This window comes from Pelodiscus sinensis, chromosome 2 (genome assembly GCF_052426305.1).
Source record: "Pelodiscus sinensis isolate ZL-2025 chromosome 2, ASM5242630v1, whole genome shotgun sequence".
NCBI lineage: Eukaryota > Metazoa > Chordata > Testudines > Trionychidae > Pelodiscus > Pelodiscus sinensis.
In genome coordinates this window covers 131,188,983-131,209,490 of record NC_143053.1, presented here as the reverse complement: position 1 = coordinate 131,209,490, position 20,508 = coordinate 131,188,983, and the positions used below count along the sequence as shown (strand labels likewise).

At 43.4% G+C, this 20,508-nt stretch overlaps 1 protein-coding gene across 2 annotated transcripts in view; it reads right to left on the bottom strand.

The window, feature by feature from the left end:
- CDH18 (cadherin 18) overlaps positions 1 to 20,508 on the bottom strand; it is a 1,008,237-nt gene that overhangs the window by 749,674 nt on the left and 238,055 nt on the right. The window contains exon 1 of one of the 2 annotated variants that reach the window (XM_089776420.1): positions 12,819 to 12,961. The exons of the other annotated variant lie outside the window; for it this stretch is intronic. The gene's annotated coding sequence lies outside the window, so the exon portion shown is untranslated. Of the gene's footprint in view, positions 1 to 12,818; positions 12,962 to 20,508 lie in introns of those variants that run through there. 2 annotated transcript variants of the gene reach the window in all.

Here is a 20,508-nt window from a genome sequence, read left to right as displayed (position 1 = left end):
CACAGCAGTCAAGACTCGGTCAGTCGACAGGGGAAGCCTTTGTGGACCGCTCCTGTAAACCTCGTATGCTTGAGCAATATACTCCTTCCTAGTCATCTGTCCAAGTATCCACTTCTTCTAAGCTTCCTATTTGTGTTTAAGCTCACCAGGGATTTCACTGCTAAGTCAATCTGGTCACCTACCACATTTGCTTTTCTTACTATGCATCAGGGTAGTTTGTTCCTGTGCCGTCAAAAAGGCTTCTTTAAAATACTGCCAGGTCTCCTGGATTCCTTCTCCCTTTATGTTAGCATCCCAGGGAATCCTGCCCATCAGTTCCCTGAGGGAGTCAAAGTCTGTTCTTCTGAAGTCCAGGGTGTGTATTTTGCTATTCTCCTTTTTCCTTTGGTCAAGATCTTGAAATCTACCATCTCATGATCACTGCTTCCCAGGGTGTCACCCACCTCTACTTTCCCTACTTTTGAGCAGCAGGTCAAGTTGTGCATGGCCCCTAGTCAGTTTCTTCAGCACTTGTACCAAGAAGTTATCCCCAACATTCTCCATAAACTTCCTGGATTGTCTGTGTACTGCTGTATTGGTCTCCTAACAGGTGTCAGGGTGATTAAAGACCCCCATGAGAACCAGAGTCTGTGATCTGGAAGCTTCTCTTAGTTGTCTGATGAAAGCCCCGTCTACTTTATCCACCTTGTCTGGTGGTCTACAACAGACACTGACCATAACATCACCTCTTTTGCTCCCGCCTCTAAGCTTAACCCAAGGACTCTCAACAGGCTTTTCTAAATATATATAGTGGAACGCTAAGCAAACATACTGCCCTCTTACATACAGTGCAACTCCTCCACCTTTTCTCCCCGCCTGGCCTTCCAGAATATATCCTTCCACAACAGTGTTCCAATCATGTGCGCCATCTCACCAAGTCTCTGTTATTCTAATCAAATCACAGTTATTTGACTATGCTAGGACTTCTAATTCTTCCTGGTTGTTTCCCAGACTGGTTTGACATAATTTGTTCTTTGCAAAACCATGCTGGCTGTTACCTATCACTTTATTATCTTCCAGATGTTTGCAGATGAATTCCTCCGGGTATGTCTACACTACAGCACTAATTCGAACTAAATTTGAATTAGTTAATTCGAACTAAGCTAATTCGAACTAGTGCATCTAGACCTAAAAACTAGTTCAAATTAGCGTTTTGCTAATTCGAACTAGCATGTCCACATTGAGTAGACCCTGAACCAAAGTTAAGGCTGGCCGGAACCAGTGCCTGCAGGGCATCAGATTAGGACTTAAAGCGTGGAGCTGCTGTCTCAGGCTAGCCAAGGGCTGTGCTTAAAGGGACACGACCCCCCCCCCCCGGAAAGACAGTTCTCAGGGATCCCCGCTTGCTTGTCTACCTCGATGCGGGACAGCAAAGCAGTCCTGACTTGGAGTGCCCTGAATGCCCACACTCGGCACATCACAGCACTCGGCCATCAGCCCAGCTGCACTTGCCGCAGGCTGCTATCCGGGGGGGGGGTCAATCAGGGGGCTGCAGGAGAGCTTCCACCCCGAGGAGTCCGCAGAGCCACCCCAGTCCACCCCATCGGGGGCTCGTATCCCATTCCTCCCTCACTTACCCCTCCTTCCACTTACCCCTCCCTAGCCCCCCTTCCTGATGTACAAAATGAAGGACACGTGTGTTCAAAAATAGAAACTCTCTTTATTTAACAAAACTGGGGAGGGGGAGGATTAACCTTTGGGGAGACTGGGAAAAGGAGGTGGGAGAGGGGAAGACAGAGGGTGGGAGAGGGGAGAGAGAAACCTGGGAGGAGAGAGCTGGAAGGGGGAAGCCAGGGGAAGAAGGAGGGGGGGAAATATCAAACTATGGTACACCGTATCTTCAGTACAGTGTACACGTGATCTCCTCACCCCAGAAAAGCTATTTTGGCCCTGGAAAGGGTTCCGAAAAGGGCAACTAAAATGATCAGGGGTTTGGAACAGGTCCCATATGAAGAGAGGCTAAAGAGACTGGGACTTCTCAGCTTAGAAAAGAGGAGACTGAGAGGGGATATGATAGAGGTCTATAAAATCATGAGTGGTGTGGAGAGGGTGCATAAAGAAAAGTTCGTCATTAGTTCCCATAATAGAAGGACTAGAGGACACCAAATGAAATGAATGGGTAGCAGGCTTCAAACTAATAAGAGAAAGTTCTTCTTCACAAAGCAAATAGTCAACCTATGGAACTCCTTGCCACAGGAGGCTGTGAAGGCTAGAACTATAACAGAGTTTAGAGAGAAGTTAGATAAAGTCAAGGAGGTTGGGTCCATGGAGTGCTATTAGACAGGGGGTAGAAATGGTATCCCTGGCCTTGTTTGTGGAAGGCTGGAGATGGATGGCACGAGACAAATGGCTTGGTCATTGTCTTCGGTCCATTCCCTCCAGGGTACCTAATGTTGGCCACTGTTGGCAGACAGGCTACTGGGCTAGATGGATCTTTGGTTTGACCCAATATGGCCATTCTTATGTTCTTATGTTCTAAGCTCAGGGTCGGGGGTCCCACTGGACCACCTTGATTTTCATGCAAACCTGTTCCTGGGTTTGCAATGTGGCCTTTGGTGGCCAGGCTGGCAGCTATCCTGCCCTAAACGGTCACTTTCCTGTGCCTAGTGCAGAGGTCATGGACATTGGAGCCCCCCCCCCCAAACCTGGATGAGGTCCACAATCTCCACACTAGAGCAGGCGGGCGCTCACCTCTTGCGGCTCTGGGCAGGCTCCTGGGAGCTGCCAGCCTGGTCCCGCGAAGAGGCAGAGGGCTGGGTGGCAGCGGGTGGCTGGTTCGTGCCGTGCCAGGTGCAGGGTCTCCTGGCTGGGTGCTGGCAGGCTTGCACCTGACACGGGCACCGTAGCCAGACCGTGTCCCTTTAAGGGATCCGGGGCCGGGAGGGGGGCAGAAGAGTTTACCTGGTTGTGCCCAGAGTGGCTATCAGGGCAAGCTGGGAAGGGCTAGCCTCCCACTAGTTCGAATTAAGTGGGTACACAGCCCCTAATTTGAACTACTTAATTCGAACTAGGCGTTAGTCCTCATAGAATGAGGTTTACCTAGTTCAAATTAAGCGCTCCGCTAGTTTGAATTAAATTTGAACTAGCGGTTTGCATGTGTAGCGCCTATGAAAGTTAATTCAAACTAATGGCTGTTAGTTTGAATTAACTTTGTAGTGTAGACATACCCTCAGTTATTTGCTCCATTATCTTTCCTAGCACAGAAGTTAAGCTGACTGGTCTGTAGTTTCCTGGGTTGTTCTTATTTGATTTTTTTTATAGATCGGCACTATATTTGCCTTTTTCCAATCTTCTAGAATCTCTCCCGACTTCCATGACTTTTCAAAGATGATAGCTAAAGGCTCAGATACCTCCTCTATCACCTCCTTGAGTAGTAATGCATTTCATTAGGCCCTGGTGACTTGAAGGCATCTAACTTTTCTAAGTAACTTTTAAATATGCAGATGTGGGGCTGTGAAAGTTGAAATTCTTGGTCTTCAGGAGATGTCCCAGTGTTATTGCTCTAGCCAGGACTTTCAATTCTGTTGCTCTCCAGGTGCACAGAAGAAGTCCCAGGAAAACTTGAATTTAATTTCCTGCTTATCCAGTGTGCTGAGAGGACCTCAGAACAGGCAGCATACCTCCACAGCACACCTGGCCATGAAAGTCCAAGATTGCAAACGAAAGCCAGCATGGACTGTGTGGTATATCCTAGACCCGATTGCTGGGTGTGGAGAGCAATGTGTCCAGGCAGAACTATGAAGAAGCAAAAGAAATAACTGATATTTATGCCAAGATTGCACAGAGCATAGTGAAATAAGTATAAACCAGGGATACCCAGCAGTGCAAAGTGAAGAGCTCCGACAGGCATATCAGAAGACAAAGGAGACAAATGGACAGACTGGGTCAGTGCTGAAAACCTGCTACTTCTATGAGCAGATGCACAGAATTCTAGGAGGGCACCAGACCAGTTTCTGGATCCCATCCATGGATTCCTCCCAAAATACTCCTCTGGCAACCTCAGGCAATACCATGGAGGACTGTGTGGAAGAGGAAGAGAATGATCAGCAGGCAAGCGGAGTATCCAATCTAACCGACAGCTGGGATCTTTTTATAAATTGGAGCCCATCCACCTCCCAGGAAGTATTGTTGCTGGGTCCTGATGGCAGGAAGGGCACTTCTGGTGAATTCATATTTTTAATCATGCCACAAGTGGGTTTAGGCAGTTGGGAGTAATCTGTGGCAGCCACTCTGCCTACCCAACGAGGGCTCTCCAGAGCAGTTTATTAACATATCTGGAGATGGTACAGAAATTCTCCCTCCACTTCTCCATAAAGCTCTCATAGAGGTAGTCTTTCTTCTTTCTCGTAAGGTTTCTGGGGATAGCTGCCTTACTCCATCCTCCATGGTAGGACACCTTTCCATGCCAAATTAGTAGTAAGTGGTCTGGCATCATTCTACAAGGCATAAGTTCCACATTTTTGTCCACATTCAGTCAGCGTCCACTCCCTATAATTCTGTGTGGTTCGGAGAAGATGGATATTGTTTGTGCATGGCAACCTGTATGAAGCAGGGGATACCACAGTGTAGCCTTGTAATTTTGTAGATAATAAGTTAGTTTTAATGAATGTATGTTATAGCATAAGGTTTGGATTAAACTGAAACACAAGAAGTAGGCCTCAGACAGGCCAGGCAGCTTTGTTAACTTAGCTCCAGCTCTGTTTGATGTTAGCATGTTCTGATGTTAAAGTGAAGAGATGGAATATTGAAAAGCATAGTGATGTTAATAGTAGGTAAGGTCTTGTAATAGCTAGAAAGAAGTTTAACGTTGAAAGATTTTGTAATTTTGTTAAAGTGACTAAAAGCACCCTTTTGTCCCACGAAGCAACTGTGTAAATGTATTGTTTGTGTGAATGAGAGAGAGAATGTTTTAGGAGAGATGTGTGAAGTCCACTGTATGTCCAAATGGTCAGAAGAGGGGCCAGAGCCTTTGAAACACCAAATAATTATCAACTAAGTGAACGTACACTGAAGACGCAAACTATCAGGACAGATTGATGAACTCTGAAGTTAGTGGCAAGCACTCCTTGATAGGGAACGGATACCAAGTTTTGCCAGAAGACAACACCCAGGAGGGACTGTCAGCACACTGATATCACATGACTGCGAGAACAACTTCCAGATAAATAAATGTCGCAGAAAAACTGATAGTGATGCTGAATGAATGATTAAGGCCTTACAAGGCAAAATGCATAGACTTGCATGGAGGGAAAATCCTATAAAAAATGGGGTGTCTTGTATGGTTCTTTGGGTTCTGTCCTGTTATGACTATGGAGCATCAGTTGGGACTAGCAAGAATCGGCTCTTTCCTCGCACCCAACCTATCTGGCCAATAGGCTGGGCCGAGCAACAGACTAGTAACTATTCCATCAGCAGGGAGTATGTGTGTGTGTGTGTGTGAATGCATATGCTACTTTGTTATATTATCAATAAATGTGGTGTGTTGCCGTATACCCCTGAAAAAGATCCTGTGTGTTTCTTTTAAGCATAACAGCAGCAGAACTCCTCTGTTTGCTGATCCCCAACAAAGCATGGATTGAGCCCCTAACCTGTTACCATCCCTGGATTCCCTCCTGCCTACAGACTCCTGTGGCAAGTTGTATTCTCTTGGCAAATGGAGAGAGGGGACACTTGAGCCTGACACATGTCCTGCTGCCGTGCTACCATGCCTCCCTCTTTGCAAATGCAGACACTTGCCTAGCTGCAGGACTTGCTACTTGCAAGCACTATATCACAAAAGCTTTGAAAGCGGAAGCAAAAGAGAAATCCCCAACTTGTTCCTTACCATGCCTGCCATCAAACTATGTCACTTAAGATCTCTGTGGTGTACTTGCTGCATAGTGGGCATTTAAAGACATCATTTGGCTTTGCACATAACAATGCCTATTGTCTTGAACTAATGTTCCTTTATGCTAAGAAATTAGGTTCTACATTCCACAATGTATCTACTGTACAGTCTGCCCTTCACTTTTTTCATTACAGCAGGTGCAACAGTCCACACCCCTAGCTCCTCCAGATGTTTGGCTAGCACAGATCTGACAGCAAAAACATAATTGAGATGACATGTTCAATTAACAAATGCAATCTGCCTGCTTTGGCAGGGTGCAATTAAATGAGTGGAGGAGAACTCTGCTAATGAAGATGTGACTACAGTGTGAGGACAGAAGAGCATGCTGGGAATGCAAAGTAAATAAACAGGAGAATGTCTTCAGGATGATGGCAGAGCTGATGACATGCCTGGTAGACTCACAAGAGGGTCATAAGATGTAGAGACCCCCTCCGGCTCATGCTGACCCACATTCTGTCCTAACCAAGTTCCATAGTCTCCATCCCCTAGAATGTGAGGATGAGGCAGAAGTCCAGGGCAGCCTCACAATGACACCCCAGAGATGTCTCCTGGAACAAAAGGCTGTTATTCTGACACCTGTGTGATTGCTTCACAGAGGGATTATAAGATGCTGCTTTCCCTCCCTCTTACATCAGCTTTTTCCAGTAGTGTGGACCTGGCATGATCTGCAGTGTCCCTTCATGTGTTCTCCTTATTGCTCAAGTGTGTGGCTACCATAATTAGTGGATAGGTGCTGTGCCGCAACTCCCCACCCTGGCATAAAAGTTTCCCCCTTACCTTCATAGACATTATGGAGCACACAGTAGGCTGCTACAATAATGGGAATGTTGCTTTCACTGAGTTCTAATCTACTCAATAAACTGTGAAACCTTTCCTAGTCTTATTGCACAAACCCATTAGACAATTCCCGCCTAGACATCTCAGCATGGAATACTGGGGAAAAGAGAGCTAAAATGTATTTGGGGAGGAGCCAAACACAAAAAACCAATGGAATTATATTAGAAATTAATTTGGCTGCGAGCATTCCAAACAGAAAAAGTAACTTTTACACGTCAAGCTGTGTAGGGAAAAACCATCTGGACTCCTGTGGAAGAAGGACAAGCAAAGCATTGTAAAAAAGGACTGTGATGAGAAAATCCTTGGCTGCTATCCTGATTCTGCAAGCTTGAATTGTGGTGTTTTTTATACCAAAATTCATTTCTATTCAGAAACATCTGCAAAAATTATACATTTATAAATAAAAGTAGATTAGGAGAATTTAATAATCTTGTGTTGGCTGTCCATTCATTCCCTCTCCTAAAGTAATATCCCACTTTGCAAGTACCGATGGGTGCTACATGTGTTGTACCATGGCAGTATGTAAAGTGGCTCTTTCCCAAGTACATATTACAGTGGCTGTTTGTAAAATACAGGAATTATATTAAGAAAAGCTGCTAGAATTACTTATGACCAAAAGTAGTAAAAAAGATGGTACAACTATGTTTTATAAAACCGTAATATGTATCATATGTCAGCCTAAAAGAAGTTATGTACTTCCTCTATCCATTATATATTTGAAAGAGTTTGTGCATTGGTCTGTCTGTCTTCATGTCTGTCTGTTCATCTGTGAGTGTTTGCTGAAGAACTCCTCCTAAATTGTAAGAGCTAGACCACCATATTTAGTATTCAACTTCCTCTTATAACATAAAGCCAAGGTCAGGGCTTGGTTTCGCTAGGACATGGAATGCTTCTGTTGGCTCCCCTACACCTCATGAGGAATGGGAGGTATTAGCGTTGATGGGAGCACCCTTTGAGTTCGATCTAGCGGGTCTATACTAGACCCACTACATTGAACACCAGAAGACCAGCAAAATCGAAACTACGTAGTGTAAACGTGCTCTGGCACTCTAGTTTAATAAAATATTGCATTTCCCAGAAAGTCAGGCGTGTAATGTGATCCTATTTTTTTCTGCAGTCTAACATGGTGGAGGCAAGTGGAAGCATTCCTCATTTACCTAATTAATCCAAAAACAAAGTTATCAGAAGAGAATATGTGTGAAACCAGCAAATTTCATAAGCTTTGAAAGTTCACTTTGGAACACTTAAAAGTCTATATTGAACCTCCTAAACTTGCAAGGAACATAATGGAAGTTTAAAAGGACAGGCTTTCACAAATTATTTCCAATGCTACCTAGATCCTGAGATATAAGAGATTCTTAAACTGCAAAAGAAGTCTTTGCACTATTTCAGAATTTCTGCTTCTGCCTTGCTAGATCCCTGAAATTAAGAAATGTATAAAAATAAAATAAGTAGTAATTTAATGAAAAGTCCTCGAGACTTACTAAATGTTCAAATATTTTGGGCTGAAATTTGAAAGAAATCTGTTTGGTAAGCATCTATATGCTTTTAAAGCACCTACAGGTTATATGTCTCAGTTTACTAGGTTCTGCCTCAGAACAGGGGACTGGACTTGATTACTTTTCATGATCAGTCTTTCCAGCATTATATTTCTATGATTTTATATCCTGAGTATATGTATGGTCTCCATTATCGTAGTATCTGAGAACTTCTGTCATATGATGCCTACGACTCTTTAAGAATGTTCAGAAGCTTCAGGGGGTAGCTGAGTTAGTCTGCATAGGATAAACTTTAAAACAACAAATGGTCTGGTAGCACTTTATAGATAACAAAAGATATAGATGGTATTGCAAGCTTTCGAACAAAGGCACCTGGCCCTAGAGAAGAGAGAAACCTGATGAGATAGATTTAGGAATCTACAGAAAGCATGACTGCCAGTGTCCCCTGGGAGAGAGAAAGCAGTGAGAACCTGAGAGTGAAAACACGACCTCCAGGGAGAAAGCATGGAGAAGAATCCTTGAGAGCTAAGGCAGCCTAAAAGATAAAGGGGAAAAAAATCTTGTGGGGTGAGTTGAAAAACTTTTTTTTTTTTTGCTTTGCTGATGTTTGAGAACTAAAACTGCCTAAAAGAGACTGTGAGCATGGCAGCGGATCCTTTGCTTGCTCAGGAGAAGGCTTGGTTTCTTACAGGCTCATAATCATATGAACATATTGATTCATACACTTCCTTGTGAGGCAAGGAATTGCTATTGTACCCCTTTTACAGATGGGGAATAGACTATTTAAGTGACATGCCCAGTGGAGCAGGGAATTATGCCAGGAGTACCGAATTCTAGGCTGGCATTGTAGCCACTGAACCACCCTTCTTCTGTTCATTAATAATTGATCTTTCCAACTGGATTGGCATGATTTTTACAATTAGGTTAAAATACTTAAATTATGCATTATTTGCTGCCTACAAATACTTTGTAATAAAAGTTTACTAGGGGGTTATGCCCCCTGCTTGCTATGCTCGCCAACCCCCATGTGTCCACCACAGCTGGATCATGGCCTCCCATCATACCTGTGCCACAGCAGAAGGGTGGCTGCTCCCAGCCCTTCCTGCAGCCAGATGGGGGCTGGATCACAGAACTTGCCCCAGTATTGGGGCTGTGGACAGGATTCTGTGGCCAGATGGGGGCTGGGCCCCAATTGGGCAGCATGTCTGGGCGGTGGAGAGGGGTCAGGAGCAGGCTAGGGGCAGGGTTTCTGGCCAGAAGGATGCAGGAGTGGGCTTTGGGCAGGGTGCCTGGCTAATCTGAGAGAGGAGGGAGCCAATTCCTGGGAGCGCACGTGGATTGCTAGAGCCAGGCAGCAGCTGCAACTGGACAGATGAAAGGGGGTAGCAGCTGCTGGGGAGGTCTCCTTTCTCCATGGGGGGCTCCATCCCCAGCCTATAGCAGGTGGCTTGGGCTGGCCCCCTCTAGAGGCTGTGAATGCAGGGGTGCCTCAGGCTGTGGAGACTCCTTGCTCAGGACAGAACTTTCCCTTTCAGCCCCCTCCAGCTGGTGTTGTCATCTCCACCCCATATGTGGGGTCTGCTCATTATCTTGGCTCTCCAATGCACCCCCTACCACTGCAGCCAGGCCCAGTGAAGAGCAGCAGGGGAGAGAGCAGCACTCCAAGCAGCACATGAGAACAAAAGCCAAGAGTCTTGTTATGTGTTGCTGGGCTGGCCAGGGAGCTGGGCTTAATTTTAGAAGCAAACTTTATAGCATCCCCTCCCACCCTCCAGGACAGCCGTAGTGTCCTGGTGGCTCACATCCTCTCAAGTGATGCTGGGTCACAGAGTATCAGGTCCACAGACTTGGACGTAGAAGTGGGGCTGTAAGTTGCTACTGCCGCTGCCCTCTGGCCTTCTTTCAGGAGAGCCGGGGGCCAGTGAGAACCCTCCCCAAGGAGGGGCTGGAGGGAACCCTGAGCCATGGCCGCTGCTTCCCCTTCTGACTCTGTGGAGGTTGGGGGCAGAGTGATTACATCACTCTGTCGTCCCACAGGAATTTTTTTATATACATAGAGAGAAATTCATTCCTTTAGTGAAAATTTAAAACGCTAAGTTTGTTTACTTGATTAATTGTAGAAAGTGAGCACAAAGGGGGTATAAACATAATCAAACCAAAATCCTTTTTAAAATCCAAACATATATTTATGGTTAATTTGTGCAGTATTCAGCCAGTCTAATTCTCTATCTGCAAAAATCTGGAAAAACTTGTTTTTCTCCTGAGCTTACCTTATACGGGCTTCCATGGTGTGAAACAGGAACCGATTTTACTCATAGAATATGATACAAATGTATCAAACAGTCATATAAAGTAAACAAGTGCAGAGTAAACTCAAATTTTGCCTTGGTTGATATATATTGTAAATGGAACTTTCAGTAAGGAGAATAGCAAAAATCAGAAACATGCATAGCGCAATCTTAATGAAAAGACAGTTTAGCTTTCACCTTTAGTAGGGACATAGGTTCCTGCTAATCTATTTCTAACAAGTGCTGAAAAACAGAACTTCCCCAGATCCTAGGTCTAGACAGATTTCTCTGTTCCTACAAACAGGAGGAATCATTGGGGAAAAAAATCAAAGAAAAATGTCTTCTAAGTGCTCCAGGGCTCCACTGTTGATACACTTTGCTAATTAACATTCACTATGAGTGTGTGAGTTTCACAGCACATCCTCTGCAAACTGTTCAAACAGCTTTTAATGAATCCTGCTGTCTGCACTGATACTAAGAAAGCCATAGTGTATTTCCAGCAAGAGCTAAAAAAAGAATTACAACAGAGTAAAATGTAAGGTGTGTTAACATAAGATAAGTTATTTTTGGAGTTGTCATTTCAATTACTAACAGTCTATGGTTATGTAGGCTTCAAGGAATACTTCCATAAGCATAAAATTCTTTTTTTCCCACCCAGGGCCAGCAATGTTCACAGTGAATAAATGACCTGATCTAAGTCACAATTTCAAATGAAAAAGGTAAATTGGTTAGGATGTACACAGGACTCAAATACCCAGCTACCTATATTAGCTGAATTTAGTTTTCTATTAGTCTCAGTACATATTGCAAGCACAGTATTTTTATCTATGTGTTACAATGGGGAGATAAGCAGAAAACAAAGCAAAGAAGGCTTCTGAATTTGTCAGTCTTGTGTCTAATTCTTGTGTCCATTTCGTCTACAACAATGCACCGACTTTGGTGTAAAATATTCTATTCAAACTAATCCATCGTAACAAATGAAGGTGGTGGTGCTTCTATTAAGAAGAGTTATAGGAATGTTTCCCATTATTTCCTACCATTTATACCAGCAAATTTCACAGCAAGGTCTTACTATAAAAGTTGGAGCCCAGCAGTGGAAATGTGTTCTGAAATTTACATCTTGTATTTACTCTGCTACACATTAAAGCACACATGTACACACACACTATCTGAAGCTAGTAGACTATTGTGATAAAAATCTAAATTTGTAGAATGTCACAAGTTCGTACAAGGCCATTTCCCAATGGCTGGGAAATATGGGGGGGGGGGGGGTGGGTGTGGGTGTGTGTGGTTCTATTGTGCTGGAGTAGAGGCTGGATAAACTGTGAGAACACAAAGGAGATATAATAATAAGCTTATTATTTCTAAGCTTACTATGCTGATGAGAAACACAAGGCCAATTCTATGCTTATATATATATATATATATCCTCTATGTTCTCCCAACTTATCCAGCTCCTACTCCTGCACAATAGAACCAAAATATTTTTTTTGCCATCACTGAGATTCACTTGTAAGTGAGAGAGCTGAATTTGACATAGCAGTTTTAAGTTGACATAGCAAAAACACAAGAAAAATGCCTCGCTAAATATAATTTAGTCATTTATTTTGACATCTGCACTTAGTCTCTAAGTACCACTATATTTGTAAAAAATAATGTGGTGAGAGTCCTTTTAGCTCACAGTTCATTCTGCTATTTAATCTTTACTTCGAAGCCAGGAAAAATAAGGGCAGATTTTTAATGTGAATTATAATGTGTGTAGTTTAGTGAAATGGGGATTAGCAAAGTTCTGGATGTACTTGGCTTTGAAATTCTATATTGTGAAGCTTTTGGGAACACTTACTCAAATGTACAAAAATTAGCTTGAGCACTTTTAGGACTTGTTTTGAAAAGCATGCAAATTCAAAGCAATATATATATATACAGGCAGTCCCCGACTTACGTGGATCCGACTTACGTCGGATCCCTAGATATGAACGGGGTGAGGCAACTCCTGCACATGCGCAGCAGCATTCCCGGGGCTCGCTCACCTGGGTCCTAGGATCCTCCTCCTCCTCGGGCTGGCTCCGACTGGGGTCCCGCAGAGCTGCCGGGCAGAGGAAAAGTGCCTCCCCACGCCTGCTGCCCCCCCACCCCCCTGCCAGCAACAGGCTGCCCCCTCCCCTGAGCAACAGGCTGCCGAACAGACAAAAGCAGCCTCTCTGCCCCTCCTCCCCTCTATACATGCCGGGCTCCCGGAGCGCAGCAGCGTCCCCGGGGCTCGCTCACCTGGGTCCTAGAATCCACCTTCTCCTCCTCTTCGGCCGGCTCCAACTGGCCTCTGCCTGCAGCAGCTGGCCACAGGGACAGGGATCCCGCAGAGCTGCCGGGCAGAGGAAAAGTGCCTCCCCACGCCCGCTGCCCCCCCCCCCCCGCGGCCTCACATCCTGCACGCCTCCCCCCTCCCCCCCTGCCAGCAACAGGCTGCCCCCTCCCCTGAGCAACAGGCTGCCGAACAGCAGACAAAAGCAGCCTCTCCGCCCCTCCTCCCCCTATACATGCTGGGCTCCCTGGGCAAACAAAGACTCCACCAAAACAAACAAAGTGCTGGCCTCATTGTGTTAGCAAAAAAAGGACCCTCTTCCTAGAACCCTGGGTGGTGTGTGGAAATAAAGCTATTAGCTCAAAGCATGGTGCAGAGCTGTTTGGAATTTGATGAGTTACTCCTTTAGTCCTGAGTTTGTCACAGGGACAGAAATAGATGTGAAATCTTCTGAACAGGGGAACAGACAGCAAAACAAACATTAGAGGGGAGTTAACCTTTCCCTATGCTATCCAAAACTAAAAAAAATGTTTGGCTAGAGTTTCCCCTACAATATGTACCAGTTCCGACTTACATACAAATTCAACTTAAGAACAAACCTACAGTCCCTATCTTGTACATAACCCGGGGACTGCCTGTAATACTCCAGGCACGTGTATACAGCAGGGCTAAACTTGAAATAAGCTATGCAACTTGAGCTATACTAATTGCGAAGCTTAAGTCAAAATAGCTTATTTCGACTTTTGGCGCTGTCTACACAGCAGTTATTTCAAAATAGAGCAGTCTTCCTCCAACTTCCCTTACTCCTCATTCAATGATGCTTATAGGAGTTGGAATAAAGAAGCCCATTATTTCAAATTTATTTCAAAATAATGAGCTTGCTGTGTAGATGTACACTACTTTATTTCGGAATAACTGATGTTATTCTGAAATAACGTTGCTGTGTAGACATGGCCTCCATCAGCTACATCCTTTCTCCCATTCCACCAGTTTTGCAATGCTCTGGAAGTACATAGTACATAGAAAACCAATTAGGAATTCTGCACAGGGAGAATCACATGCTGATTGAGATCATCCCATGTAAGAAGTGTGGCTAGGTGTAAGATGAATGTTTAGACTGACCCTTCACTTTAAAGATTACTTGTTGCCATAACAGGACATGAGGATTGACTTTAGACACTGCAGTTTACAATAGACCTGAGCCAACATAGAAAATATAGGAAACTGAGTGTGTGTACCTGATGCCTATAATTTGACAGTCCATATTATTTCTAATGTTATTATGCTGATTAGAAATAAAAGACCAAATTCTGTGCTTATTTACACCAATACAAATCCAGAGAAGCCTCACAGATCCAAAGTGGGGTAAATTCATTACTATACATGCTGCCACTGTGTCATTGGTATTGGTTTTCAAGGTGCCTATGTTATACTTAGAGCATCTCTACATGTACTGCAATCACATCTCCTGCTTCTAGAACAGACATTCTAGGAGCAAAATTTAGACTTCTAGGTTTGTATTTCAGAGGCAAATTTAAAAATATTTCAGCAAGCTACCAAATGAGGAGGGCTAGCAGAGGCAAATAACAATGCCCTGTCCAAGTTTTTCACACTTACTAAAAGCAGTTTTTAAAACTAAAGGCTAGGGAAAAGCTGATGGATGTGAAGGAGCACTTGGATCGGTCAGAGACATCTTTTAGGGGAGGGTCTATTAATTGAAATTCTCTATGTTCTAGTAAGGAGAAGAGGATGGAAGCTAAAATATGGGTAAGATCAGATGAGAAACAATCAAATGAAAAAGAGTCCAACACATCAGGAAATGGCAAACAGATAAATAGTGACACATTTTAAAAGTGCCTATACACAAACACTAGGGGTACGTCTAGACTACAGGCTTCTGTCGACAGAAGTTTTGTCGACAGATACTGTCGACAAAACTTCTGTCGACAAAGAGCATCTAGACTACATTGAGTTCTGTCGACAAAGCAAGCTGCTTTGTCGACATGGTAGTGTAGACGCAAAGGACAGTTTACATGCAATAACACCTTCTGTCAACAGAAATTCTGTCGACAGAAGGCGTTATGCCTCGTAAAATGAGGTTTACCAGCGTCGACAAAACTGCTGAGTTCTGTCAACGTTATGTCGACAGAACTCAGTGGTAGTATGGACGCAGGTATAGTTTTGTCGACAAAAGTTCACTTTTGTCGACAAAACTCTGTAGTCTAGACACACCCTAGAAGTCTAAATAATAAGACGGGCAAATTAGAGTGCCTCATATTAAAGCATGATATAGATATAATAGGCAACACAGAAACTTAGTGAAATTAGGACAATCAATGGGACATAGTCATACCAGGATACAAAATATATAGGAAGGACAGAACAGATTGTGCTGATGGGGGAAAGGCACCATACCTGAAAGAAAATGTAGAATCCACAGAATCTCTATGGATAATAATTTCATGCTTTAATAGTAAGAATATAGCAGTAGGAATATACTATTGACCACCTGACCAGGATAGCGATAGTGACTATGAAATGCTAAGGGAGATTAGAGAGGCTATCAAAATAAAAAACTCAGTAAAAGTGGGAGATTTCAACTACCCCCATATTGACTGGGTAGACGTCACTTCAAAACAGGAGGCAAATGCCTTAAATGACTGCTTCTTGGAGCAGCTGGGTCTGGAACCCACAAGGAGAGAAGCAATTCTTGATTTAGTCATAAATGGAGTGCAGGATCTGGTCTAAGAGGTAAATATAACTGGACCACTTGGAAATAGAGACTATACTATAATAAAGGTAGGGGCCTGGGCAGAGAGAGGTGCATCCTGGAGGTGAATGCCTGGCTGCGACGATGGTGTCACCAGGAGGGATTCGGCTTCCTTGATCACAGGGTGCTCTTCCAGGAAGGACTGCTTGGCGGAGATGGAGTTCACCTTTCCAGGAACAGGAAGGCCTTGTTTGGACACAGACTGGCTAACCTTGTGAGGAGGGCTTTAAACTAGGTTTGTCGGGGGCAGGTGAGCAAAGCCCACAGGTAAGTGCTGAATGTGCGGGACTGGGAGATGGGTTGGAAATGGGGGGGACTACGGCCTATAATGGCAAGGAGAAAGGAGGGTCAGGGCACAACAGGGAGGCAAGATCAAATCAGTATCTTAGATGCCTATATACAAATGCGAGAAGTATGGGTAATAAGCAGGAAGAACTGGAATTGCTAACCAATAAATACAACTATGATATCATTGGTATTACAGAAACCTGGTGGGATGGGACGCATGATTGGAATATTGGTATGGAAGGGTACGACTTGCTCAGGAAGGACAGACAGGGAAAAAAGGGAGGAGGGGTTGCCTTGTATATTAAAAATGTACACACTTGGACTGAAGTGGAGATGAACGTAGGAGATAGCTGTGTAGAGAGTCTCTGGGTTAAGCTAAAAGGGGTAAAAAACGAGGGTGATATCATGCTAGGAGTCTACTACAGGCCACCTAGCCAGGTGGAAGAGGTGGATGAGGCCTATTTTAAACAATTAACAAAACTATCCAAAGCCCAAGATTTGGTGGTGATGGGGGACTTCAACTATCCAGACATATGTTGGGAAACTAACACAGCAGGGCACAGGCTATCCAATAAGTTTCTGGACTGCATTGGAGACAACTTTCTGTTTCAGAAGGTTGAAAAAGCTACCGGAGGAGAAGCTGTTCTGGATTTGGTTTTAACAAATAGGGAGGAACTAGTTGAGAACTTGAAAGTGGAAGACAGTATAGGGGACAGTGACCATGAAATAATAGAGTTCATGATCTTAAGGAAAGGTGGAAGGGAGACCAGCACAATTGAGGTAATGGATTTCAGGAAGGCAGATTTTGATAAGCTCAGAGAACTTGTAGGTAAGGTCCCATGGGAAGCAAGACTGAAGGGAAAAACAACTGAGGAGAGTTGGAAGTATTTCAAAGGGACGTTGTTAAGGGCCCAAAAGCAAACAATTCCACTGTGTAGGAAAGATAGAAAATATGGCAAAAGACCAGCTTGGTTTAACAAGGAGATCTTGCATGATCTCAAAATAAAAAAGGAGTCATATAAAAAATGGAAACTAGGACAACTAACAAAGGATGAATATAGGCAAGCAACACGGGAATGCAGGGGCAAGATTAGAAAGGCAAAGGCACAAAATGAGATCAAACTAGCTACAGGCATAAAGGTAAACAAGAAGACCATTTATAAATACATTAAAAGCAAGAGGAAGACCAAGGACAGGGTAGGCCCACTGCTTAGTGAGGAGGGAGAAGCAGTAACAGGGAACTTGGAAATGGCGGAGATGCTCAATGACTTCTTTGTTTCGGTCTTCACCGAGAAGTCTGGAGGTGTGCCTAACGTAGTGAATACAAGCAGAGAGAGGGTAAGTTTAGAAGACAGGATACACAAAGAACAAGTTAAAAATCACTTAGGAAAGTTAGATGTCAGCAAGTCACCAGGTCCTGATGAAATGCATCCCAGGATACTCATGGAGCTGATAGAGGAGGTATCTGAGCCTTTAGCTATGATCTTTGAAAAATCATGGCAGACAGAGGAGATTCCAGAAGACTGGAAAAGGGCAAATATTGTGCCCATCTATAAAAAGGGGAATAAGAACAACCCAGGAAACTACAGACCGGTCAGTTTAACGTCTGTCCCAGGGAAGATAATGGAGCAGGTAATTAAAGAAATCATATGCAAACACTTGGAAGGTAATAAAGTGATAGGGAATAGCCAGCATGGGTTTGTGAAGAACAAGTCATGCCAAACTAATCTGATAGCTTTCTTTGATAAGATAACGAGCCTTGTGGATAAGGGAGAAGCGGTGGATGTCATATACCTAGACTTTAGTAAGGCATTTGATACGGTCTCGCATGATATTCTTATTGATAAACTAGGCAAATATAACTTAGATAGGGCCACGATAAGGTGGGTGCATAATTGGCTGGATAACCATAGTCAGAGAGTTGTTGTTAACGGTTCTAAATCCTGCTGGAAAGGGATAACAAGTGGAGTTCCTCAAGGGTCTGTTTTGGGACCCGTACTGTTCAATATCTTCATCAATGATGTAGATATTGGGATAGAGAGTACGCTTATTAAGTTTGCAGATGATACCAAACTGGGTGGGGTTGCAACTTCTTTGGAGGATAGGGACATAATTCAAAATGACCTTAGCAAGTTAGAGAAATGGTCAGAGGTAAACAGGATGAGGTTTAATAAAGAGAAATGCAAAGTGCTCCATTTAGGAAGGAACAATCAGTTCCATACATACAAGATGGGAAGCGACTGTCTAGGAAGGAGAATGGCGGAAAGGGATCTAGGGGTCATAGTGGACCACAAGTTGAATATGAGTCAACAGTGTGATGCTGTTGCAAAAAAAGCAAATATGATTCTAGGTTGTATCAACAGGTGTCTTGTAAGCAAAACTCGTGAAGTCATTCTGCCGCTCTACTCTGCACTAGTTAGGCCTCAGCTGGAGTACTGTGTCCAGTTCTGGGCGCCACATTTCAAGAAAGATGTGGAGAAATTGGAAAGGGTACAGAGAAGAGCGACAAGAATGATTAAAGGTTTAGAGAACATGACCTATGAAGCCAGGCTTCATGAACTGGGCTTGTTTAGTTTGGAAAAAAGAAGATTAAGGGGGGACATGATAGCGGTTTTCAAATATCTAAAAGGGTGTCACAAGGAGGAAGGCGAAAATTTGTTCCTCTTGGTTTCTGAGGACAGGACAAAGAGTAATAGGCTTAAAGTGCAGCAGGGGAGGTTTAGATTGGACATTAGGAAAAAATTCCTAACTGTCAGGGTGGTCAAATATTGGAATAAATTGCCAAGGGAGGTGGTGGAATCTCCCTCTCTGGAGATATTTAAGAACAGGTTAGATAGACATCTGTCAGGGATGGTGTAGACGGAGCTTGGTCCTGCCTTGAGGGCGGGGGGCTGGACTCGATGACCTCTCGAGGTCCCTTCCAGTCCTATTATTCTATGATTCTATGATTCTATGAAAATTTAACATCCCTGTGGTGGGAAAAACACTTCAGCAGCCCAACATGGTGGCATTTAATTTCTGAAAGGGAAACTACACAAAAATGGGGAGATTAGTGTAACAGAAATTAAAAGGTACAGTGCCAAAAGTAAAATACCAAAAAGCTGCATTGAAACCTTTCAAAGACACCATTTTAGAGGCCCAACTTAAATATATACCCCCAAATTAAAAATCATGGTAAGAGAACCAAAAAAGTGCCACCATGGCTTGGCTTAACCAAGTAAAAGATGCACTGAGAGATAAAAAGACATAGTTTAAGAAGTGGAAATTAAATTCTAGTGAGGAAAATAGAAAGGACCATAAACTCTGTCAAGTTAAGTGTAAAAATATAATAAGAAAAGCTAAAAAAGAGTTGGAAGAACAGCTAGCCAAAAACTCAAAAAGGAATAGCAAAATGTTTTAAAGTATATCAGAAGCAGGAAGCTGGCTAAACAACCAGTGGGGCCCTTGATGATCAAGTTGCTAAAGGAGCCCTGAAAGATGATAAAGTCATAGCAGAGAAGCTAAATTAATTCCTTGCTTCAGTCTTCACTGCCGAGGATATTGGGGAGATTCCCAAAACCGAGCCATTCTTTTCAGGTAACAAAACTGAGGAATTGTCCCAGATTGAGGTGTTATTAATAACAAGTCACCAGGACCCACTGACATTCACCAGGAGTCCTGAAAGAACTCAAATATGAAATTGCAGAACTATTAACTGTGGGCTGTAACCTGCCCTTTAAAATCAGTTTCTGTACCTAATGACTGGAAGATAGCTAACATGATGCCAGTATTTAAAAAAGGCTTTAGAGATGATCCTGGCAATTATAGACTGGTAAGTCTAACATCAGTACCGGGCAAATCAGTTGAAACTATAGTAAAGAATAAAATTGTCAGACACATGGATGAATATAATTTTAGGGGAAAAGTCGACATAGTTTCTGTAGAGGGAAATCATGCCTTACTAAATTGCTAGAGTTCTTTGAGTGGGTCAACAAGCATTTGGACAAGGTGGATCCAGTGGAAACAGTGTACTTAGGTTTCCAGAAAGCCTTTGACAAGGTCCCTGACCAAAGGCTCTGAAGTCAAGTAAGTTGTCATGGGATAAGAGGGAAGGTCCTTTCATGGATTGATAATGGATTAAAAGACAGGAAACATAGGGTAGGAATAAATGGTAAGTTTTCAAAATGGAGAATGGTAATTAGTGGTATCCCCCAAGGGTCCATATAGGGACCCATCCTATTCAACCTATTTATAAATGATCTGGAGAAAGGGGTAAACAGTGAGGTATCAAAATTTGCAGATGATACCAAACTGCTAAAAACAGTTAAGACCAAAAGAGACTGTGAAAAGCGTCAAAAAGATCTCACCAAATTAAGTGATTGGGCAACAAAATGGCAAATGAAATTTAATGTTGATGAATGTAAAGTAATGCACATTGGGAAATACTAGGATAAAGAATAAAAAAGAGAATATCTTATTGCCTCTATATAAATCCATGGTATACCCACATCTCAGCTATACATACAAAATGATGGGGACTAATTTAGCTAAGACTTCTCAAAAGAGAGATCTTGGCGTCATTGTGGATAGTTCTCTGAAAACATCCATTCGGTGTGCAA